The sequence below is a fragment of the Haemorhous mexicanus genome, chromosome 1 (genome assembly GCF_027477595.1).
Source record: "Haemorhous mexicanus isolate bHaeMex1 chromosome 1, bHaeMex1.pri, whole genome shotgun sequence".
NCBI classification, from domain to species: Eukaryota; Metazoa; Chordata; class Aves; order Passeriformes; family Fringillidae; genus Haemorhous; species Haemorhous mexicanus.
Genome location: NC_082341.1, coordinates 40,225,259 through 40,247,732, shown reverse-complemented (window position 1 = coordinate 40,247,732; position 22,474 = coordinate 40,225,259). Strand labels below are relative to the sequence as shown.

The following is a 22,474-nucleotide window of genomic DNA, read 5'->3' as shown; positions in this document are numbered from 1 at the left end:
AGGAAACAAGGTGTCTGTGTTATTCAATATATGATATTTTTCACTTTGATTTTTCATTGGGCTTTTAAATCTGCATGCAATTTTTGCTTTTAAACCAGCTGAACATACAAACACAACTATAACTGATTTTGGCATTCAACAGAACAAAGAGAGTCTCCTGTATTTGGGGTTTCTATTATCAGAACCCGTTTTAGCACTTTTTTTTTTTTTTTAACATAATAAAATGATTATGCAAGAAACTACAGTGTCATGCTAAATCTTCCAGACATGAGAACAAATTAATGACTTAGTGGGTGAAACTCTGGAATGCTGACAACTGCAAGCTAGGCTCCTCTAATGTACTGGTAGCATGGTTAACAGCCTGCAACCAAAATGTCTCATAATCCTTATGTGAACCATCACTTTATGCCTTTAAACTTACACTGTTATTATACCATTAAATTCCTATTTTTTTCCTTGCCAAAGCTTACTTTATTTTCTTGGGCAAATTCTACACTAATACAAAATGTTAGCCTGGGGTTGTTTGGAGAAACAGGTGTATATAGAAATGAAATGTGTATCAAACTTTGTGGGTTTTTTCACACAGGGTAAAATAGATGAAGCTTGCATGTTGAGATGCTGGAAGGGAGAAGTATCTGAAAGAGTAATTAAGAATAAAATACAGTAAAAAGCCATGCATCCCTTTTATCTTACACCCTATTTTACTTCCTGCTTTTCCTTCAGCTTCCTCCCAGTCAGATCTTCTTTCATATAACTCATTTATTAAGTACTTTCATGCTCTGTGTAAAAATAGTGTCAGGTTGTTCTAGTTTCTAGCAGGGCAATTACTGAGACACAGGTGTTGTGAAAAAATAGATAAAGGAAGCCTTCTTTCAGAGCCTTGTCACAGAGAAAGATAAACCAGATGTCGCTTCTCCTGCTCAGCCCCCCTCTATTACTGTGCTTTTTGGCTTAGAAAATTCCCAAATCTAGGAAAGTATAACCAAGTGGTATCTCCATAAGCTCACTGAGACACCTTGTGCTGGAGATACTACCTGGACTTTCACACTGAAGAGCCTGTTTCTGGCACTTCTTACGTTTACTAATTCCCATCTGATGAAACAGACCCCTCAGCCTACAAAGTCAGGCAGCTGTGGGGCCATCCCTGCCATGACACATACTCTAAACCAGTCCAAAGTCATTTTTCCTCCCTGCAGAAACCTATGCCAAGACCCTGTCATTTTGAAATCTCTACTATAACATTTCATGGCCATTCCAAAAGACACCACTGCTTGCAGAATGCAGTTATAAAATAATACCCCATAAACTCTGAAAGCTATTCAGGGGACCATAAAGTCATCACATAAACTCTCACCAAAAACAAGGGTGGGGGGGGGACAAGTAATAGAAATTCAAACTTCTTGAAGGAAGGATAGTAAATAAGTTTTTCTTTTACAGTAATTAACACCACCTCCTTGTTACCTTCACATCTTTTAAGGTGTCACACTAAATGATGCTCTTCATAAAAAGCAACTTTTAGCCATTTCTAAAAGGCAGAAAAATTACTTCTGGGTAAGAAAGCAAAATTGCTTTTCTTAAAACACCATATTCAAAAAGCCTTACAGGTGTGTCCTGACAGAAATAACTGCATCAAAAACCTAGAGATTTTACTTTAGATTTATTCTTATAGGGTGATATTCTATTATCACAAAAGCCAATGGAAATTTTGACATCCACTTCAATGGTGACAGAATTTCACTCACTGAGTTAAATGACATTTATTAGATTTTCATGTTAAATGCAGAGGAAAATCCTGTTCAGGATTCCTGCTAATCCAGACTCAGAGTTTCTACACGACTAAAGCAAGAAAGTTGGTAACCTCAGATCTCTTCTAAACTGTACAGAAATGACCCAATTTCCCACATTCTTTTGAATACTAAATCTTTGAAGCCTGAGATGAGGGAGGAACCACTATGTTGCACTTTGAGTTTCACTCAGTATTCTGACTGCAGTCTTTGTGAGTCTGCAAGGATTTACATTCATTGTCTCTCCAGAGTCACTTGCAAAATGATTTCTAAAAATTCTCTCTTTCAACTACTATTAGGCACTGTCTAATACAGGAACAAGGAATTCCAGGCCCAAGGGCCAGATGCAATCTGCAACTTAATTTCAAGCAGTCTGCAGCCAAATGACTTTGTGTGTGTGTATTTATTATTGGCTTAAAAACCAAAGTGGTTATTGACATATGACTCGCCGAATGCCTCCAAGGGACCTAGAGGGTTCTTCTCAAGGAAAGGACCTCTACTCCAGGGCTAATAAACTGCAGCTCAACATTACAGCTACCAACCAAGCAACACAGAAGCATAACATTGCAGATTATTCCAGAGTATGTAAATGCAGAATTCCAGTGAGACTGTCATGTAGGTTTGCCACTCTGGTGCAAAGGGCACCTTTAGTGAGCATTAGTGAGGCTACTCAGGGCTGGCAGCTTCAAACCAGTAAATGGCAAAGATGGAGAGGGAGGAGGAGAAAAGGAAGAAATTACTATACCTTAAGCTTCAGAGTTCAGAGAAGATTTGGGGACTGCCAGGAAAACAAACAAACAAAAAAGCATCTTTTTGCTTTCAAACCTTTTTTGAGCATTTGAAACAGAAAGGGAGGAAGAGATAGCATAATTTCTGCAAGGTTCCTTTTTAAGCAAACCGTACTTTTATATCAAGCAACATTAAAAGAGAATGCAATAGATTCAAAGGGGAAAAAGAGTTCAGAACTGAGGAAGTTGCTCACATCCTCCTGTTACTTGATCTGAACCATCTCATATCCATCTAAGTTATTGCTGTTTCCTCTGTCTGTCCCAGATAAATGACTGCTCATGCAGTAAGAGCCACTGCTATGCAACAGCTGTGCTCTAATGGACATTTTAAAGCTCCTTGGATTGGCAGATGCAGGAAGAGAGGGAGGGAGGAAGGAAGGAAGGAAGCAAGGAAGGAAGGAAGGAAAGAAAGGGATGATGAGGTGGAGAGGCAAATGAGAGAGAGACAAATGTAATGGATTTACATTGTCACCCTTCATAAATCTTGATTGTGTCGTCAACAAGATCTAGAAAAATCACAATTTCACTCCAGGACAGGGATGTTCATTACCCAGGTTCAAACTGTATGAAAAATTGCTGTGGGAGAATCATTCACAGCTGATTTATGGCTAAATTGAGAGAAGTGGAACTGCCATGGCCAACCCACTGACTTCAAAATATCTTCCAATCTTGCACCAATACCAAAAGCTTTTCAAGAAGCTGCTTCTATCATTTGTGTACCCAAACACAAGGCATTAGCCTAGCACAAAACATTAATCATTCCAGCCACCTATAAATGAAAGCTGTAATAAAATGGAGAAAGGGAAAAAATTAATAATTTAGTACTTGATCTTGAAATATACCATTCTAAAATAAACACTTCTCTCTTTATAAGCCTGAGAGAGTCCTAACAATATTTATATTAAAAATCTAACCAATTTATTCATGTTTCTTTAAGGGAAAAAAAGAAAAATGATAAATCTGTCAGAGGGAAGACTCAGGCTTCAGAATAGTTGTTCATCTTATTGTTAAAAAATATGTAATTTCTTGAGAGTTGTTCAAGGCAAGCTAAACAAAGGCAAGGCTTCATATAACAGATTGTTTTGGAGATCAGCTGTTAAATGTCTCCATATGCTTCAAATCAATACAAAGGGCACATGGATGTTTAGATTAATTTCTATGCTCCAAGAAGTGCAAAAATATCTCAGGCCATGCATTCTATGCTCACCAGCAAATTGATCATCAACAGACACATTACTTGGGAGCAGCATCATGCCTTCAGGAAAATTTAACTGGTACGCTGCCATGGCACAACAAACGTGCTGACCCCAGCAGCAGCAGAGTGAAAGGAAAGTGAAAGGAAGTTAAAAAATGATGATTCTGCTTCAAGGATCAACCTCTCAAAGCAAAAGGCAACTTTATGACACTGTGGAAGGAACTAGGACCTACTGTGAAAGAGCCATCTGTGTACAATGCTGAAAGAAGGAAGTCATGAAACAACTAGAAAAAAAATCATATTATGATTTTTTTAACCGTGTTATTCTTGTTTACATCTGTTGAGTGATTCCCCTATCACGCTGCACTATAAATTCATTTGTGGCTGCACACACCCAGACACATATATTTGTTTCATGTACACCTGAGCAAGTGGCTTTAGGCCATTGGCTTTTTCCAAAGCATGCCAACTAGACTAATAAGATACTACTATATGTTATAAAAGAGATTTTTAAAGTTGCACAGTAGCTAAATTACACTGTATGAGCACAAGCACTAGACATCTCTATCAAAGGTTTTTGTTTTTTTAAGTGAGTATAGTATTATTAACTTCTCTTATAGAATGTAAACAGGATTTCAGAAGAGGAACTAATCACAAAAAATTCAAATAACAGTTTGAAAGCTGGAGCATGAAGAAACTAAGTAACAAACCCTCTGACAAGGCACATTTGTTGGGAGTTACGCTTTTATAGGACTACAGCTGTCACCTATCCTTTACCCCTCTTAAAATCTTAAAGTTGAGGTCATGACTTTAAGACTGAACAGTTAATATCACCTCCCAAATTAGTCATAATTACTATCTTTTTGAACCACTCTGGGGTTTCATCCTGAACCCCTGTGGGCCTATGCTATGAGATGAGACCAAGTTCCTGATCTCTTACCTCCAACATAAGTATCCTCCACTCTTGTATTATTTCTCCTCTTCTCTATCTCCTAAGGCTATATTTTTGGTCCTTCTTCTGGCAGGAGCTTTCTCAGGCTCTTGAACGTTCTTGCCACCCTTTTTCCAATCCCCCTATTTCAGTCACATCCTTTTTGACCTCAGGAGGCCAAAACTGTGCACTGTGTTCTAGCTGAGACCACAGGCACAGCTTTTTACAAAAGGCTGTACAATATCCTCTCAGTTACTCAACTTCTTAGCAGTCTTCAATGATGTGCAACCTAATATCACAGTTGGGTTTTGGCTGTTGTAATTTGACCAAGTGTCCCCACTGATCTCTCATGCTCGTTTCTTCTGGATCCGTCAGGACTGACTGTTCACACTCAGTCGTTCTTTATTCACCCCTGATCTTCATCCAGCACTGTTCTGCCCACTTGGTGGAAAACTTTAGAATTAACACTTCTTGCTCCTCCTGAATAGACTGTGTAAGTATTTCCACACAGATTTTGCAACATGGTGGCTCCAACTCTCTCTCAATAAATACGTAAACAACAGAAGTCTTTCTTTATTTGCAGATGTCCAGAACCCAACTTCGGTCTCTTTCTACCCCAACAGATTAGCCTAACCCTCTGCTTTTCCTCTCCTCTCTAGCTTTCAGTCTGATAATAGTATTTTGCCTATTACTCCACAACATTGGAGTTTTTGTAGGTTTTTAATGTCCAGAGCTCTGTCACTCAACAGCATTTTGTTTCCAATTACTCATAACTTTTCTAATACATCATCCATGCTAGAAGATCACGGAAACATTGGCTCTTATGGCAAAAAAAAAAAAAACAACAAACAACCAAAAAAACCACAACAAATCAAAAAAAAAAAATCTGGTGGACTACATCATGGCTCTCTGGTACTTTACTATTGTTTTTTAAATGAGGATTTCAAGTTGGTTGCAGATGTAAAGTGTTACCTAAATATATCACTGAATTAACTAACTACGCCTGTAACTGATTCACAGCTGAAGCTCTGTTTCCAATAGAATTAATAGGAGACACAAGGCTCAAATCACTGTGAAACCCAGCCACAAATCAAAGTCCTCTTTGGCATATGGAACCAATTGGTCTAGCAGAGGTTTGCTGCTGGAGCACTCAGCAGTTCATGCATGAATCCCAGCCCTCAGTCACTCCATTTCTGCTCACAGAGTTTTGCTATCTTCAGTATTGCACTGCTCTCTTTTGCAGATTTGCCAGGCACCCATGCAGAGTCACGGGTGTTTCTGTATGATTTCTGAAAACCAGAGCGTGCCCAGCTATTCTAGAAGCCTGTCAAGGGTTCTTCTTGCCTCAAGGTCCTCCAGAATTTGAATTCTGGGCTCCAAAGACTCATCTGCCAGACAGGAATTCAAGACTTTGATATGGGACACAAATAAGCACTCCAGGAAGGACAGGAGGAATGAGTAGGACACAGTGTCTTCCATGATCTCTGCTGCACCAAGGAAGAAGCTCTGTCAAGGATGTATTTTAAATCTTCTGCTCCAAGAAAAGGTCAACTGGATGCTGTGCACCTTTGAGGATGAACACTAGGAAAGAACAAGCCAGAAGGATTCCACTGACTCAAGCAGCATTTTGGAGAAAGGAAACAAAGGAAGAAAGAAAGCCTAGTGTGTATGATGTGGCCCAACTTCCCTTTTATCATCTTAGATGGAGAAACGGACACTGCTGAAACCATAGCAGAGGCCAATATGACAGCAGGGTTATTGTAGATGATATCCATGATAAAAAATGCAATAAAATTACAAGGATGCACTGGTGTTATTACACTTTGGAAACTAAATTCCAGCACTGAAAAACTCAGAGGCATAGACACATTCTGAAATCTTCCAGACAGCCCTCACAATGACAGCACTGCTTCCTCAGGGCTCAGTCCTGCCTTGCCTGAAATTCGAGTCTGCCTCCTTTTCAGTTTCAGCACCACAAGACTAAACCTTGGCAACTTCGTTCCATGTAAGCATCCACAGGTCAGTGAAGAAACTGCAGCCACTCTCCCTTGGATCCCTGTACCACACTTGTTTGTTCAGGAGTCTGCAACATTATCAATGTCTCATTATTGAATCAAAAGCCACCCCAGTGACTAAAATGCAACCCAAAAGTGGGCACTTCTTGTCTATTTGCCCCCCAAGTCAACAGCACGCAGAGCAAAAAGACAACCACAAAACCCCCTATGTGTGCGCTTCCCCTGCTCCATGGCAGCTGCACTTCATCATGTCATCCGCCCCAGGATCACTGTCTCTGGGCTGGGAATATAGCTCTGTTCCCAGCATGCTCCCCATTTGCCTGTCAGTTTAGTGCAGTGGGTGCTGAGTAACCCTCCTTCTTCCTTGCATCAGCATCTTTAAGGCTTTAATATTCTGTTTGATCTCTTTGAGGCTGTGGGAGGAGTAAGCGATTTTCTGTCTGGCTTATTAGCTAGGTAGGAAATACTCCCCAGTAAACACACTCTGTATCATTGCCTTTTGACCTCTTATCCATGACATTGTTCTGCCCTTTTTTTGGTTTCTTATAAGACATTTTTGTTTAACTTTACGCATTCAGGCAAGTAGATATAATGCAAATAACCTGAGAGCCAATGTTATTTATAACTTTACTGCACATAACACCCTCATTCTCCCCACCACCCTTTCACTCTATAAAAATATACAAGAGTAAACAGGCACTCCAGAAAAAGAAACCCAGGCATCCAGTGTTAAAACTGAACAGCAAAGAGCTTAGCAGCAGCAAAATATAACCTCACCTCTTTGTGAATAATGCCTTGCTATTTAGTCTGGTTACAGATGCCCTATGCTGCAAATACTATGCTGTGGTATCAGCTTTTCTCTACAATCTTTGCCACAAGTCTGGAGGATTATGTAAGTGGAGGCCAAAGAATCCATTTGGAGAACTGAAAACCAGCAAGTATGTTTAAAAATTAGGACTTAAAAAAAATTGTACAAATCAGAATGAAAATGCTGAAGTATAGTCAGTGTAGTGTGAAAAAAATTGGAAGGGAAGGGAAGGGAAGGGAAGGGAAGGGAAGGGAAGGGAAGGGAAGGGAAGGGAAGGGAAGGGAAGGGAAGGGAAGGGAAGGGAAGGGAAGGGAAGGGAAGGGAAGGGAAGGGAAGGGAAGGGAAGGGAAGGGAAGGGAAGGGAAGGGAAGGGAAGGGAAGGGAAGGGAAGGGAAGGGAAGGGAAGGGAAGGGAAGGGAAGGGAAGGGAAGGGAAGGGAAGGGAAGGGAAGGGAAGGGAAGGGAAGGGGTCTAGCTGAACAACTTTAGAGGAACCGCTTTGCTCAATTTTCTGCCCAGATATTGTGAGCAGTGTTTCATGTCAGTTGTCTGCAGTTTCTTACAAGGTACAGATAAAGGGGTAAGTGTCACTTAAAACAGAAACCTCTATTACTCAAGCCTCATGCTCATCACAGATGAGGCATATCCCTGGCTAACAACATGGGCTTCATCTCTGTGAAGGTTTACAATAGCCTCACAGCATTTGGCCAAAAGTCCCAACAAGCCTGCCATCAAGCTGAGAAGTGAAAGGGCACTCAAATGCTTAGGTTGTGTTGTCTCATGAAGAAAATCTTTAGAAGAATGTTACAGGGAAGCTTTTAGAGAAAATAAAAATATTTATTTCTTTCCTCTTCTGAGGATTTCTGAATTTACACTGGCATTTGATTGAGCAGTTACTTAGCATGCTGTACACCACATTTCACTTACAACAACAGCGGACACAGTAAAGTTCCCCTTTTCCCCAGAAGATGACAATTGTGTATATTTCTGATAGAGTATTACAATTTTTCAAGGTTTGGGGTTTTTTTTCTTCTTTCTTTAAAGGCTCAAACAAAGGAAAACATGTTTGAAAGGAAGGCTCTATGATGAGAGGGACTCTGAAACCAGAGATACAAAACTTGTTTCTATGATACATTAAATATCCTACCATGGTCAAACAGACACACACAATAACATTTATATGTGCAAAGGATCCACAACCATAGGTCTTCCACCACCTCTAGAAGTTGCTTTGGCAGCAGATTTTGTAATGAGTCACAGGAACCTGTAAGACAAAAGAATAAGGAACAAATGTTAACAGAGAGACACTCTTCCCATCCACAGCTTGTAGCTCATTAGAATTTGCAAGAATTTTTAAGATCAAGGGTGACTAATTCATCTCCTGGTCCTGTGCCATTCTGTGATCAGCAGATGATTGATATCTGATTTATCTGTGATCCAGGTGTACAGCAGGGGCAGCAGGGCTGTCCATGGAGACACCCAGCAGTTCCCAAACCTATAAAAGATGGAGGAAGCGAAGCAGTATCACACCTGTCAGCCCCCAATCAGCAAGACCACCCTCCATTTGGTGCACAAAGTGGGTGTTTTTACCCACCAGGCAGTATTATGGTTTGTGTCACTTGTGTTGCTAACAGCACGCTGGGGAAAGGTAAGACAGCAAACACGCATTTGTAATACACCACCCAGCTCATCAACAGGAACAGTAAAACCTTTAAAACAGACATAACAGCAAAAGCAATTAAGGAAACTCCTTCAGTTCAGAGCTACCTGGGGTGAGCACATGAACTGGCATACAAGCTGCCTGAAGGCCCTGGAGAGCAGTTGCTGAATTAGTGAGGATTGGAACAACTAATTGGTGATTGTTTATCAAATAATACACTAGCAATTCCACTGTGCTCTAAGAGGGAGGCGAGAATAAAGCCATTTCAGGTGCCACCACTGTGAACTTAGCATTTTTCTAAGATACATAAGACATATTCTTCAACTCTTTTAAGTGTCCATATGCAGACTAGACAGAGGCTGGCAGGAGGCACATTTATAAGTGCATTTATTTCAAGTGTCTCTGCTAGTTCAAAGGACTCAAACAAAAACCGTTGTCTAAAAAAAACACAGATGTGGTTTGGAGAAGAGAAGGAGGACAACTTATCACTTTTGAGGTGGGAGGAAAGGATGGCAAATATGGTACTAATTAATATAAAACCTTCTCCTTCCTTGCTGCCCTGCTGTCCCCAAACACACAAAATGAAGAATCTACTCTGCTCTGCTCTCTCAATACTCTTGGCACGTACCTCCTTCTCTCTCCCCCTCACACTCCCTCTCTCTCCATAAAGGGGCATGAAATGAGAAATTTAAGCAAGGTTTCTTTACAGAAGAGAGGCTTGGCTTCAAGCCCAGTATACATATGTGGGAGGGAGTCTTCAAAGAGAGACTCCCTCAGCGCTGCCCAAGAAAGCCGTACTTCTCACGGCCCGCAAGCGAGGTTTGCTGGGACTCGCTGGCTCAAGCCCCACCACTCCCTCAGAGACAATAAATGCCCAAGGAGGTAAAAACATCTGCAGGATGATGTCTTAAATTTTCCTTAGTTTGAACTCTAGGGAAAAATGACTGCATGTTGAGAGGAATGGTTAAAAAAAAACCCAAACCCAATCAAAAAACAATCCAAAAAAACTTGGGGTATCACTCGATTTCCCTATTATATAGCATGTCCAGTTGTAAGAATTAGTCAATTTATACTAAAGATTATTTGTTGTCTTTAGCTTTGTGCAGATGATTTCTTTTCAACAACTCCTTGTAGACTCTTGTAATAGTGTGTTGGTATAGTTACACGAGCATAGACAATTTACACTTACAGAAAGGCCATTTGCAGATATAGTTTAACAACACTTCCATGAACAAATTGAGTTGTCCAAGAAAAAAAATCCTTTTTTCTCCTGGTCTAACTTCATGCTTTTGCTAGCATAGCAATAATGACAAAACTATAATAAATCCCTACTTGACACAGCTATGCCAGCAAGACTAAAGCCTTCCTCTCAATTAGGTTGAAGTACTTCATATTTAAGCAACATTTATGTTACAAGCTTTTCCCCTCACAGCACAGTGCATCCTCCCCAATCACCTGGCTTTGCACTGCTTCCTGCCCATACTCTGGTAACCATGGATCTCCTAGACAACATTTACAGCATCAAGCATGCAATTGCAGGCTCACCTAGGGCCATTTAAAAGGAGTTTATTTTTGATTGTTTAAAAAATTTCCCTCCATCATGCAGATGGACATTCTGCAATTTCTGATGAACTCTCATCCCCAGCTTACAGCCAATTCTGACCCAGTTCTTGGTATTGTGGTAGTAAATGCTGTAGCACACAGTTGAAATGTATGTTTGCTTTAGTTGTGTCTCCGTCCTGTTTTAAAATGCACAACATGAATCAAATGCATCTAGTTTCCTTAGCCATATTTTCACTTTGAACATATCAGGAGGTAAACAAAGCAGACAGCTCTTAACTGATTCTTTTTTCTGTAATTAAGTGGGAGTTTCTTACCGTGCCCAATGAAATCCAGAATGCTTCCATGTAGATGCCTGAAAAAGAGAGAAAAGTGTTTAAAAGACAGTAGTCTTTTGCTCAATGAAAGTCTAACTCCACAAAAAAAAAAAAAAAGGAAAAAAAAAAGAAAAAAAAAAGAACTATTGCCAGCATAATTCTATAGGTTGAGTTAAATAAATAAATACTTATCTGATTAATTGTTGCCTGGAATCCATTTGTGCTTGTATCTCTTGAGTTAGAGGCCATATTAAAAAAAGTGCACAGGAGATTTGAAATCTGAGGACAACCTAAAGCTTGATTCTAAGAAGGCTCAATGCACCAGTACTTTCCCATGGCGTGGGTGAGACAGGTTTAGTCATCAGGTGTGACAGAGAGCAGTCTGTTGCAATCCAACATTACATGGAGAGCCGACTAGAAAGCAACGTATTTAGCACATACACTGCACACATTACAATACCCTCAAAGAAAAGAAAATCAGGTGTTTCAGTACACAGGCTTTATTCGGGTCAGCTGCATTTCAGTCTCTCTGAAAAGCTACAGCAAGTGCCTGGATGGAAAGATGTTCACAATTTGGAGATTATTGCCAGACATCAACATCACTGTTATTCACAGCTGGGAGACACACTAAGGTACTATGTATACAGCTATTAAGACAAAAAGACCCTTCAAAATCATTAAAATATCTTTACAATTAGGACTTCACCCTGAATCTGGTTTTGTCCACCTCAGACTTCTCTTTTTAAAAATCCTTCTGCCTTTCTTTTCTGCAAGAACACTCACTGAAATCCTTCCACAAAAGCACACATTGCTTTTTAAGGGTAGGAGCTTGTTTGTAATGTATTTAAACAATACCTTGGCACAGGGTGGGTGTAATTACATGGGAAGAGACAGATGAGATAGGCTTAGAGACTGAGGAAGTTGAGCATCCTATCACACTCACGACTTCCACTTTTTCCTCCTCAGGCAAATGCAAACAGCCTCAGCTCCTTCCCCAGTCCCACTGTCCCAACCTCTGAGACTCCCCAGGTCCCAGCAATCTCTGGTGAGGTGATTCCCTGAATCAGAACTACATTTTTGTGTACAATAGCCTTTGAGAGAGTTTTCTTTAAGGGGCATGTCCAAACACCCCTGTTGACATGAGAATTCTTGGCATCTATAATATCCCAGGGCAATTTCACAGCTACAGGAAGTCCTTTTTGCTAGTTTCAAAACTGTCACCTATCAATTCTCTTGAGGCTGCTTGGCTCCCATGGCATAGGAGAGTGAATGGGCATTTTCTATTTTCTTTCTTCATGCCACTTGAGAGTTCATAGACCTTTGTTTCTTCCTGCTCAGATAGATGCCCAAATATTGTTTTCCATATGGGAGTCACTCCACATTTTTATCAATATTTCTTGTATCATCTCCCCTTCTTCTGCATCCTTTCTAAAATGATGGAGCAAGGATGCAATATTGAAACATGCCATGCATTTATACTGTAGCATAAAGACTCTTGTTTTTGTTCACAATATTTTTACCAATCAGTCCCAGTATTCAGGTTGGGCTTTTTTCTTTTTCTCATTCCTATTGCACATTCAGCACGCATTTTTATACAATTACTATAAACCAAGCTTTCTTTCCAAACAGTAATTTACATTCCTTCACTGTGTATTTCAATTTAGAATTGTTTCTCTTCCTCTGCACTATTCTGTGTTCTGCCAGGTGTTCCTCTGGTCACTCTGTATGGTGAGGCTGTTCTTCAGTCCCATAGCACATCCTCACCTCAACTATCCTGTTTGATCTGGTATCATCAGGAGGCTTTTTTGTCTCATTCTCCACCTCTTTCAGGACTATGCTGACTCAACAGACTCAACAGCTTGACCTCATTGGTCTTTCCATCCCTTCTGTAAAAGTTGGACAGTTTCCCCTCACTCCTATTTCCTAAACTGAAATTATTATTAACCCACTTAAGGACTTTGTGCCTTAGGCCATGGCAGCTTGAAGTCATTGAAAGTTTTTGAAGATAACAAACATAACTTAGAAAATTTGTTTATGTGATTATAACAGAAGCACAAACATCCGGAAACTCAAAAATCTTCTGTCCAACCCTTCTTTAAAGTAACCCTTACCCTTCACACACCAAGGTTTTAGCTTCTTCTTGAAATGACAGCATACATTACACCCTGGAACAACTCTTCCCCAGCCACAGGAGTTACCCTATCTGTGGGGAATGTGTCACTCGCCTCAAAGAGTGCTTTTCTCACTGTGCTTTCTTGAATCACAGGGATCTGCTAACAGCTAGGGCAAGTTCCAGACCCAGTTATGGGCTGCAAATGCCCCCATTGCTTCCAGGACCATTAAGCCAAGGTACGTAGTAGACTGCACCAGCTCTGGAGATTTTTTCACCCGTACAGTCCATCTGGAAAGACACTTTTTCCTGTTCTTTTGTATTTTGGAAAAGCTGTAGCTCTTCTCTCCCACCCTCAGCCTTCTTGTGCACATGCATAGGTTGAACAATGATGCACGTTCCCTGCTCACACAAACCCTCTGGCTTTGAATGTCGTTCAAACAACACAATGCCACATATGGTTTCCCAGTGTTCAAGAGCAGTTCAGAAGTCCCAATTTAGACTCTGAGGCCCACCAAATAAAAAGGAATGTGATGCATATGTTCCCAGTTCTAGCTCAGCAAATATAGGCTGGAGGAAAAGAAAAACATCAAGCCTGGTAACTTAATATTACACTACATGAATAAGTATAATTTTCTAAATAAAAATAATTGGCTCAAATATAATGCCAATAACCCTTCAGGGACTTGAGCTGGTGAGTACCATTGAGAATAATAAAAGAGGCAATTCTTACTGCATGCATACACTTTAGGAACAAAAACACAGCGTGAGAATTTTAATTCCAATGATTTGGATAAAGCTGGCTGTCCTGAATCAGCAAGCAAAGCACAACAGCTACAGTGAAGTACAAAACCAAAAGAACTGTAACTTTTAGACAGCAATCCAACCTCAGCTAAGCACGACTCCAGGACTGCTAGGTCAACACACTGTGTGAATGCTGTGCTACAACATGTAGCTTCTTTAGGAATAGGATCTCCAGCACAGGAAGTACAGGCCCCTGGCAAACACCAGATCTGAAGTGGCTAGTGGTCCTCAAAGAGCAGTGCTGTGGATGGAAAGGCCCTGCATGGCCTTTTCCTGCACCAGAAGCAGTAAATAATTGCTCCTAAGCAATGAAGAGCTTAAAAAAAAATAAAACCTGAAGGAAATAGATACTGGTATTATTCTGATTCTGCATTCTCCAGCAGAGTTCTGCTCATTGCAGCCTTAAAGCACAGAAGCAGCTGGTACTTTCTCCTCAGAGGAGACTACTCCAGAGACTGGTCAACACTGCAATTAAAGGATGCACTTATTGATTACACAGACCCTCCAGATTTCCCCAAGGTAACCAGTGAAACCCCAGTCTACCTTTTTCAAGGATATAAACACTGTGGGAAGAAAGCAGTCAGCCCCTGCCATCCTGGCCAGGATGCACCTCCTGCAGCACACGTTGCTTCCTTAAGACCCAGTGCAGCAGGGAGCAAGGAGTGGATTCAGCCCAGCTCATTCACCATTTAAAAATTAATGGCAAATGCAGCCTCTCTAGCTGCAGGTAAGGCACCCCAGAGACCTCTGAAAACTAATGTCAGCCCTCCAACTCCTGTTCCTGTTACAGCACTAATCTTCAGGTTCATCCACACACCAGCAAATGCTTAAAGCAGCCTGATAACTCTACCAAAGGACTGATTTTAACTCGGCTCACATACACAGAAAGGTAAATGCAACATGCCAATAAACACATTCTGCTATCAAAGAATTACTTAGAAGTATCACATTTTTAATATCACATACTTATTTACTGTTGCCTGCCCTAGCAGGCATATGTAACCTAATACTGTATTTTACTGATATTGCAGACGGTATAACCAATCTCCTGAACTCTCAACACTCTCAATGGATTAGTATGATGTGTGGAGCAGTTTTAGCTTACAAAGCACTACTTTAGTGTGTAGAGTTATTGATTTAACTTAGAAATTCTGCTATGTAGTGTATTTTTACTGATTTACCTTTACAGTAGTGTAAGAATATCTCTTCTCCCCCCAAAAAACTTTGACACACTTCCTCATCAAATACAAAAAACCGCTCCTACTAGGATTTCAGGACAGGCACTCAGTAATCAAAATTATGGATTTTTTGAAAAATTTTTTGTGTTGCAGGGTTCCTCCCACATTAGTCATATCTTTTTTTTTTTTTTTAATAAACCTGGCATACCCCCTAAACTTTCCAGAAATTTCTCAAAGAAACACCTGCAGTTATATATCAGTGTAACCTCTACCCTCTTCCAGCCTCAAGCTGGGCAGATACTGATACAAAGAGAAAAAGTCTCCCATCTGGAATACTTCCCAAAGGTACTGATACATTTTCCTTCTTCTCAGCTGCAGTAGTCACTCAATACTCTAGTCTCCTCTCCTTTTGAATGCTGCAGGAATCTCCCATGTGCCAGCCCCAGCCCCAGCTCACAGTTCTAGCACGTATGGAAAGCTGCAGCTGAATAGTGCATACAAATGACAGCAATAAAATAATGCTGTGGCATTGCTAAAAGCTTATTTGGAAAGCACATTTTAAAAACAAGACCAAACCTGAGAACCACTCAGGAATGTCAATGGCATTCTCCTCCAGCTTTTCTTCATCATCAGCTGTCTCTGCAGCCATGCAATTCCAACTCCTACCTTCTGCCCTGCATCACACCCCTTTCATCACTGTATCACAAGTACCTTTTCTTCTGTTAACTATTCTGCGTTCAAATCCTCCTTTACTCTGCTATGTTAATCAATAACAGCCCCCACCACCTCTTTCATTCCTCTGCTAATCAATGTGATATTGAAAGTGCTTCAATTTTACTTTATGATGACTTTACATGGCATAAACCACCATCAAAAAAGAAGTCTAAAGTCTAGCTCTATAAATATACTTTCCCTCTTCTTCTTTGCAGAGGCAGACTTACATCAATAATTAAATATGCCAAAAGGCTCACCTAGTCTGTATATTGAGGTACCCCAACTCACCACATTTTTGTACGGTCAATGAATTATAGTCTTTGACTGTATTCATCAAAACTCTCCATATCAGCCCATGCCCAGTAGCCAGTGACATGTGACTTTAGTAAGACTTACAAAGGGTTGCTGCACATTTGTTGATTCACATCAACCAATTACAAGTATGTTTTTCTCTGGCTTATGGCAAATGCAGGATAACTCACAATAGCTTCAAAAAAGTCTTGCCTCATAGAAAGAATGCCATATGGTTCTATGCCACTTCAACACAAGGAAATTGCCATAGAAAAGATTTACACATTAAAGCATTGCTTTAGTCTCAGATACTTTACCTTGATTTACAGTGTTTCCACACCTTCACACTTTAAGGTAATGTTATCATAGTATCTGGATGCTACCAAATTCTCCCTATGTTAAAAAATATATTTAAGTTTATATCTAAACTTCTGTTATGGTAAATAAAGTCCTGTGATTTCAGAAGGCACATAGATCACAGACAAATGGGTCTAGCAACCAAAATCTTCTCTCTCACACAATGATAAATTGTGCCATTCCAGCAGTTATTTAGACCTCACTGGCTGAACTCATGCTGACCTGAAACATACCCATTCCTTCATTACCCCAAGCTTTGTGTCATGTGCAGCATCAAACAACTTATCTTCTTCCTGCTTATAACACCTCCAGCAATAGCACTCTTTTCAAACTTAAAAAAAAAAAAGAAAGAAAGAAAAAAGGCAAAAAAAGCAGACTATTTAAAATTAACTGATGCTTATGAAGTTAAAACAAAACAGAACAGCACACCCGACTCTGCTCTGAATTCTTCAGCAGCAGAATATCCTGCAGTGGCCTCAGCCAGCTGGGCTCTGTGACCCTCGGATTGATCCCCCGAGTGTGTTCCCATTTTATCAAGCAATGAGCACTCCAGCCCCAAAGCCAGCAAGAAGTTTGTCACTGACTTCAGCTGAGAACAGGAACTGGCTCAATCATAAGAAACCTTGAGCTAAATAAAGCGGCAAGAAAAGGCACAGGAGGGAGGTGGGGGGTGTCAGCTCAGAGTGCTGTGGGGCACAGCTCTGCTTGTTACCAAGGTTACTTGGTACTTCCCCACGTAAGATTTCATTTTCAATCGCCAATAAATCTGCAAAAGTTTGACCCCCTTGAGTGGGAAACTGGGGTTGAAATGTATTAAATATGTGCTGCAGCCTGATTTGGGAGGGAGGAAAAGGTTTTCCAACATAATATTGTAGGCAGTTTTGAGAAAGAGGTTACATGGAAATGTGTGGATGTGGAAAGCTCTTTTCCAGTAAAGACTCACCACTATGGCCCTGCTTTGAGTCTGACAATAAGTATGTCACAGATCCAAAATTTCCTGATTGTGTCAGGCATGTGTCTAAACAAAAACCTGCCTGAATTTGAACAGGTTTTAGGCCCTCAAAGAGAATGGAAACGAAAAACACCAGTTAAAAAACAGTCAATAAAGATATATTCAAATTTTAGCTGCTTTAGCCACAATAAGCTGCTTAGGCTATTCCAGCCATTCCCTCAAGGCTCCCAAGCCAGCAGGTTTGCTCCAAGCTGGGGCTGAGCAGGACTTTCCCTAAAACTGCAATTCCAGTATGCTGAATGCTGTTCTGTATAAAAGCATGGATGCCCTCTTCCTCCACCGGTGTCTCCCCAGCCAACACTTCATTTGCTCCAGTGAACATGGAAGTTAAAGTTTTCAGAACCAAACATAGTAGAGACAAAAGTGTCAGGCTTGCAACATTTAGGTAGAAATAGAGGGGAAAAATGTAGGTAGGGAAATTTCTCTCCTTAAACCCTTAATGAATGACCTGGAGAGGCTGAAATTACAATAGATGAGAAATGGGATCTGAAAGTCATGGAAATGAAGATAATTCTGGGTCTGAAATCTGTCTAAAAAAACATGACAAAGAGCTGTGGCAATGTGGTGTGAGTCTCAGCTCTGATGAACTTGGACGCAGAAGAAATGCTAAGACTATGTCCAAGGGGTACCAACTGGCTGAAGAATCTTTGAAAAGGAGCCTGAGGTTCAGTGGGAACAAACCAACATGGCAGAAAATACCTAAGTCCAAGCAGAGACAGACCAGAAGAAGATCTTTGATCAGGGTAACTTTTGTGGCTGAGCCAAAAGCTAAGATATCTATGAAGTAGATCACAAATGGGATTGGTGCTGCTTCATGCCAGCCTGTGGGAAAGATGCTTAGTGGTCACCGGTTATTCCACTAGTGGCCCTGCTTGATATGGTGGACAGGAAGATCTCTGGTCTGTCCAACAACTCACACAGGTGCACATTTCACACCCAGATTTGGGGTTTGCAAAAAGTGAGTTGGCAGAGAGCAACTTCTTCTCCTGTGTCTCTCCTATTCCCTGGTCTGTTCATATAGTTTTATTTTAAAAGGCTTGATGCTATAACCTATAGCTGAATCCATTCCTGTGATGCCTCAGTCTGTACTTATCTACACACCTCTATTTCTTGAAGCTCAATGAGAGTTAGGAAATTGTGTTTTGAAATGTGCACCTTGTCATTGCATAAAAGACTTTATACCATGGAGGAGACAAGAAAAGGGATATTTTTCATTCTTGAGAAATAGTTATGGCCATATTGAAGAGTACAGCCTCCCTCCCGTAAAAGAGTCTTTTAATCCCAATATCATACAAGAGGATAACTTTTGTGCTACAGTAAAATCTGATCTGAGCAGCCTCATTGACTTAGGACAGCATTCCTTCTTGTCCATTCAGCATGAACAAGCAAAGACAGTATTCTTCTGGGATCTTTTCCTGAATTTACTTTAAACATTGTGATTTCAAGTTTTATGTGCCACTTTTTGTTAGTTACTCAGAGAAACTTTGCTAAATAAAATCTCTAAGCATCACTGCAGATGGGAAAAACAGAGCCCCATGAGAGAATAGTACTTGCTCCAAATCCCTATGCAACCCAGGAGGTGATTTGGAAAAAAGGACACAACTTCCCACCACACAAGCCTCCTCTATGGCAACCCAAAAAAAAAAAACCAAAAAAAACCACCAGATCCAAGATTATTTAACTTGTGGTGACACTTGCCTTTCAGTAAAAAGGCTGAAAAATATCTTGATCAGTGCCATAGCTCATGAACTTACACAAAACTTTCCAGTTCAAAGCACACAATAAATCTGGCATATAGCATGTCTCACCTGCCACTCAGAACTACCAGGTCATTTGTTCCCTGGAAGGATCACTTCATTCAGATCCTGGTGCTGTTTCTTTCCCAGTGATACACTGGTTGTATGGCTGACAAAGGAAAGGACAGTTCTTGCTAAACTTGCAGCATCTCAGAAGTTTCATCACCTCCAGGGAACCTTCTTGCATTTCCATTACTACTCCTTCCCCCTTCAAATGCTGCTTCTTGATATTTGCTGTTCACCACAAGTGCACTGTTTTCTGTGCAGAGGTTGGGCCAGCACAAGCCATTTAGCCTGGCAGTTTGAAGAAAAATGTTAGAATGCCTTTTACAGAAGAACAAACATTGACTCACGTTAGGAAATGTCACTTGTGCGATGCGCTATTTTGCAAGACCACCATGGTTGCACTGCCTCACTCTGATCAGCCACATTAATATTTGAATACTGGATGACAACAGTTGAAGATTAATTCCAGTAAGTTATTCATGCCTGGAGGTTCAGATTTCCAAGCAGAAGCAAGTGGGCTAGACTATGGCATTTCAGCACATGCCCAAGGAAAGTGCGGTGGGAAGTCACCCAGCCCCAAGAGGATCAGAGTAGCTTGTTCCTTTGCAAAATAATCCCTCTTCCTGCTTCTCTGTATCCAGGACACTTCACCATCAAAGATGATATGCCAAGGGCCTTTTCTTGCTGCCAGCCAGCACTGCCAGACAGTATGCTTACAAAAGGTGTGGACATACCCAGCCTTGTATCCCCATTGGAGGAAGACACATCATTTATTTAGCCTGGGAAGCAAAAAAGGCCATTCTCAGACAAGCAAGACAATGTGTCTGTGTGCTGATTGAGTTGGGACCTGTTTGGCCCTCAGCATTTATTTCAGTTCCATACTCCTTACATAAGAGTCTTCAAGCGAGAGAGACTTTGAGAACATGGCAGTGTGAGAAGAGATCCTGTCAAAACATAAGTGTGAGGGCCTGTGCCGTGAAGAGCCTCTCAAGAACACTTTCTGCCACAAGAACAAATCCTTTCCCTGGATTGTTCCTGACACACACAGAGCATGAAGCTGACGTCCAGGAGCATTACTGGAAAGCCAGGGCAGAGGGGTTCAGCCAGCCAGCACCTAATCCTCTGTAAAGGAGAAACAAGGAGTGCCTGCATCCCACTAGTTTGTGCCTAGGGTTTGAGGAATATAAACAGCAGTGAGATTATTTGGGATATTATATATTTTTTCCTGAAGTCGTCATAATATACACTTTTTCTTCTACCATGGCTTTTTTTAAATAAGGGAGGAGAAGCAGCCGACTTCTCAGCAGGGCCCAGCAACCCCAGCTCAACCCCAGCAACATCTAAGGAAGTGCCTTCAGCATGCAAAATTCACTGAAGACAGGAGTAGAAGATATTACATGCTGATTTCCACCTTTCTAATGGAAGTTCAGAACCAGCAAAAAGAAAGTCTCTAGTATAAAAATTTAATACTACCAAATCACTACACAGAAGCCACCAAGACATCAGGTCTTCAACACATGAATCAAGTTATTATTGCCTTCTTGAAACTCACTGCCTGACATCTCCACATAGCAAGTAACGAAATATGAAAATTTTGGCTAAATATTAATTAAGAGATATGCAAAGGAGTACAAATTGAATTCTTCAATATACTGAACACTATTTTAACAAATGAACCCATGTTCATGCTAGGCAGAAGTTCAGACAGAAATCATCTTGAAATATGACTTTCAGCTCCCACATAGGAACAAACGACAATTAAACAATTATTAAAAATAGCTGCAATTTCTCTACTGACTGGTACTGAAAATCAAAAAGGTTTTTAAAATAACCAACAAGAGTGTGAGAAGTTTTTTTGGGCTAAATATAAACAGTAAAAAACATTGATCTTTTAGGCTTTTTGAGAGACAAAAAAGTCCAGATTTAAAGTCCTCTCCTTCTCCCTCCTTCTATGACCTGGGCAGAGACAGGAGATATTTATAATGATGTGTAGTAAAGTCAGTTTTTCCACAGCTTTGCAATCATGTACCTCCATAAAACAGACAGAACGCCGCCAATGGAAAGACAGAGAATTTCTGGTGTGTGCCTTTTATCCTGCTATTTTACAGCAGTATGGGCATAAAACAGGCTCACACAGCTCTCATGGATCATTACAAAAGACCAGGTCAACAAAGATTGGGCTCCTTGTCTAAACTGTCAGCTGTGACCCTGATGCAGATACCCTGCCTCTAAAACACACAGCACTGCTCTGGCAAAGGACTGCTGGAAGTGATTCTGTGATGCTGTCTACCCAGATTACACAGACCACTCCAAAGATTTCCACCCCTTCCACATCTATTAGCCAGCCTCTGAAGTTCAGTGCCACAAATTACCCATATTGTAATGCAGCATGTTTTATGCAGCTACTAGTTTCTCTAGATCACAAACACCTCGAGGAACTGAGAAAACAAACAAACAAACAAACAAACAAACAGGAAAAAAAAAAAAAAAACTAGAGAAAAAAGAAAAACCGATAAAAAAATGCAAACAACAAGCCAGAAAATCACCTTCAACTTAAGCAAGCCATGTTAGAGACTCTATTTTAAAAGCAGCAAGCTCAGGATTTCAGCCTGAGATACAGACAGTGTTGAGACAAGGGGTTTACTCCAAATTCAATATAACTATTATTTACCAAAGGAGGGAAAAGGTTCAGAATATAGAGCAGGTCAAGTAAAAGGATTCTGTAAAACTGAAAACACCTGCAAGGCGGGGCACATATGGTAGATGTGCTGACAATATAGGAGTAGACAGGAAGAAAAAGGGGCTTGTATTCTGGATGGAAAAGAGCTGTCTACTGCCATGAGCCAGCATCTGAAACTGTTGAAAAGCATTACAGCCATGTTCCCAAGCAAACACTTGGGAACACTTGTGTTGGGCTTAATCCTCACAGCTTCATAGGGAACAGCACAGGCACGTAGTAGACAGAGGCAAGTGCTTTCCCTTTTCATCTCAGTCCTTGCCAAAGAGCAAAGGGCATGTTCAGGTGTGAGCAAGCATTTGCAGATGTGTTGCTGCCATCCTGCTCAGGCTTTCTTCAACCCAAATTCCAGCAGGGTACAGACACAAGCATTCTGAGCAGATTGTAAGTTTTGCATAAGAATCAAGAAGAA

At 40.7% G+C, this 22,474-nt stretch overlaps 1 protein-coding gene and 1 long non-coding RNA gene across 2 annotated transcripts in view; both read right to left on the bottom strand.

The window, feature by feature from the left end:
• Nucleotides 1–22,474, bottom strand: part of RBMS3 (RNA binding motif single stranded interacting protein 3) — a 703,797-nt gene that overhangs the window by 651,487 nt on the left and 29,836 nt on the right. The window lies entirely within an intron of this gene.
• On the bottom strand, nucleotides 8,337–13,080 carry LOC132327495 (uncharacterized). Its single transcript, XR_009486535.1, has 2 exons — nucleotides 11,058–13,080; nucleotides 8,337–8,784 (listed from the first exon to the last, which is right to left on the bottom strand). It is a non-coding gene; the product is annotated as an uncharacterized LOC132327495 (long non-coding RNA).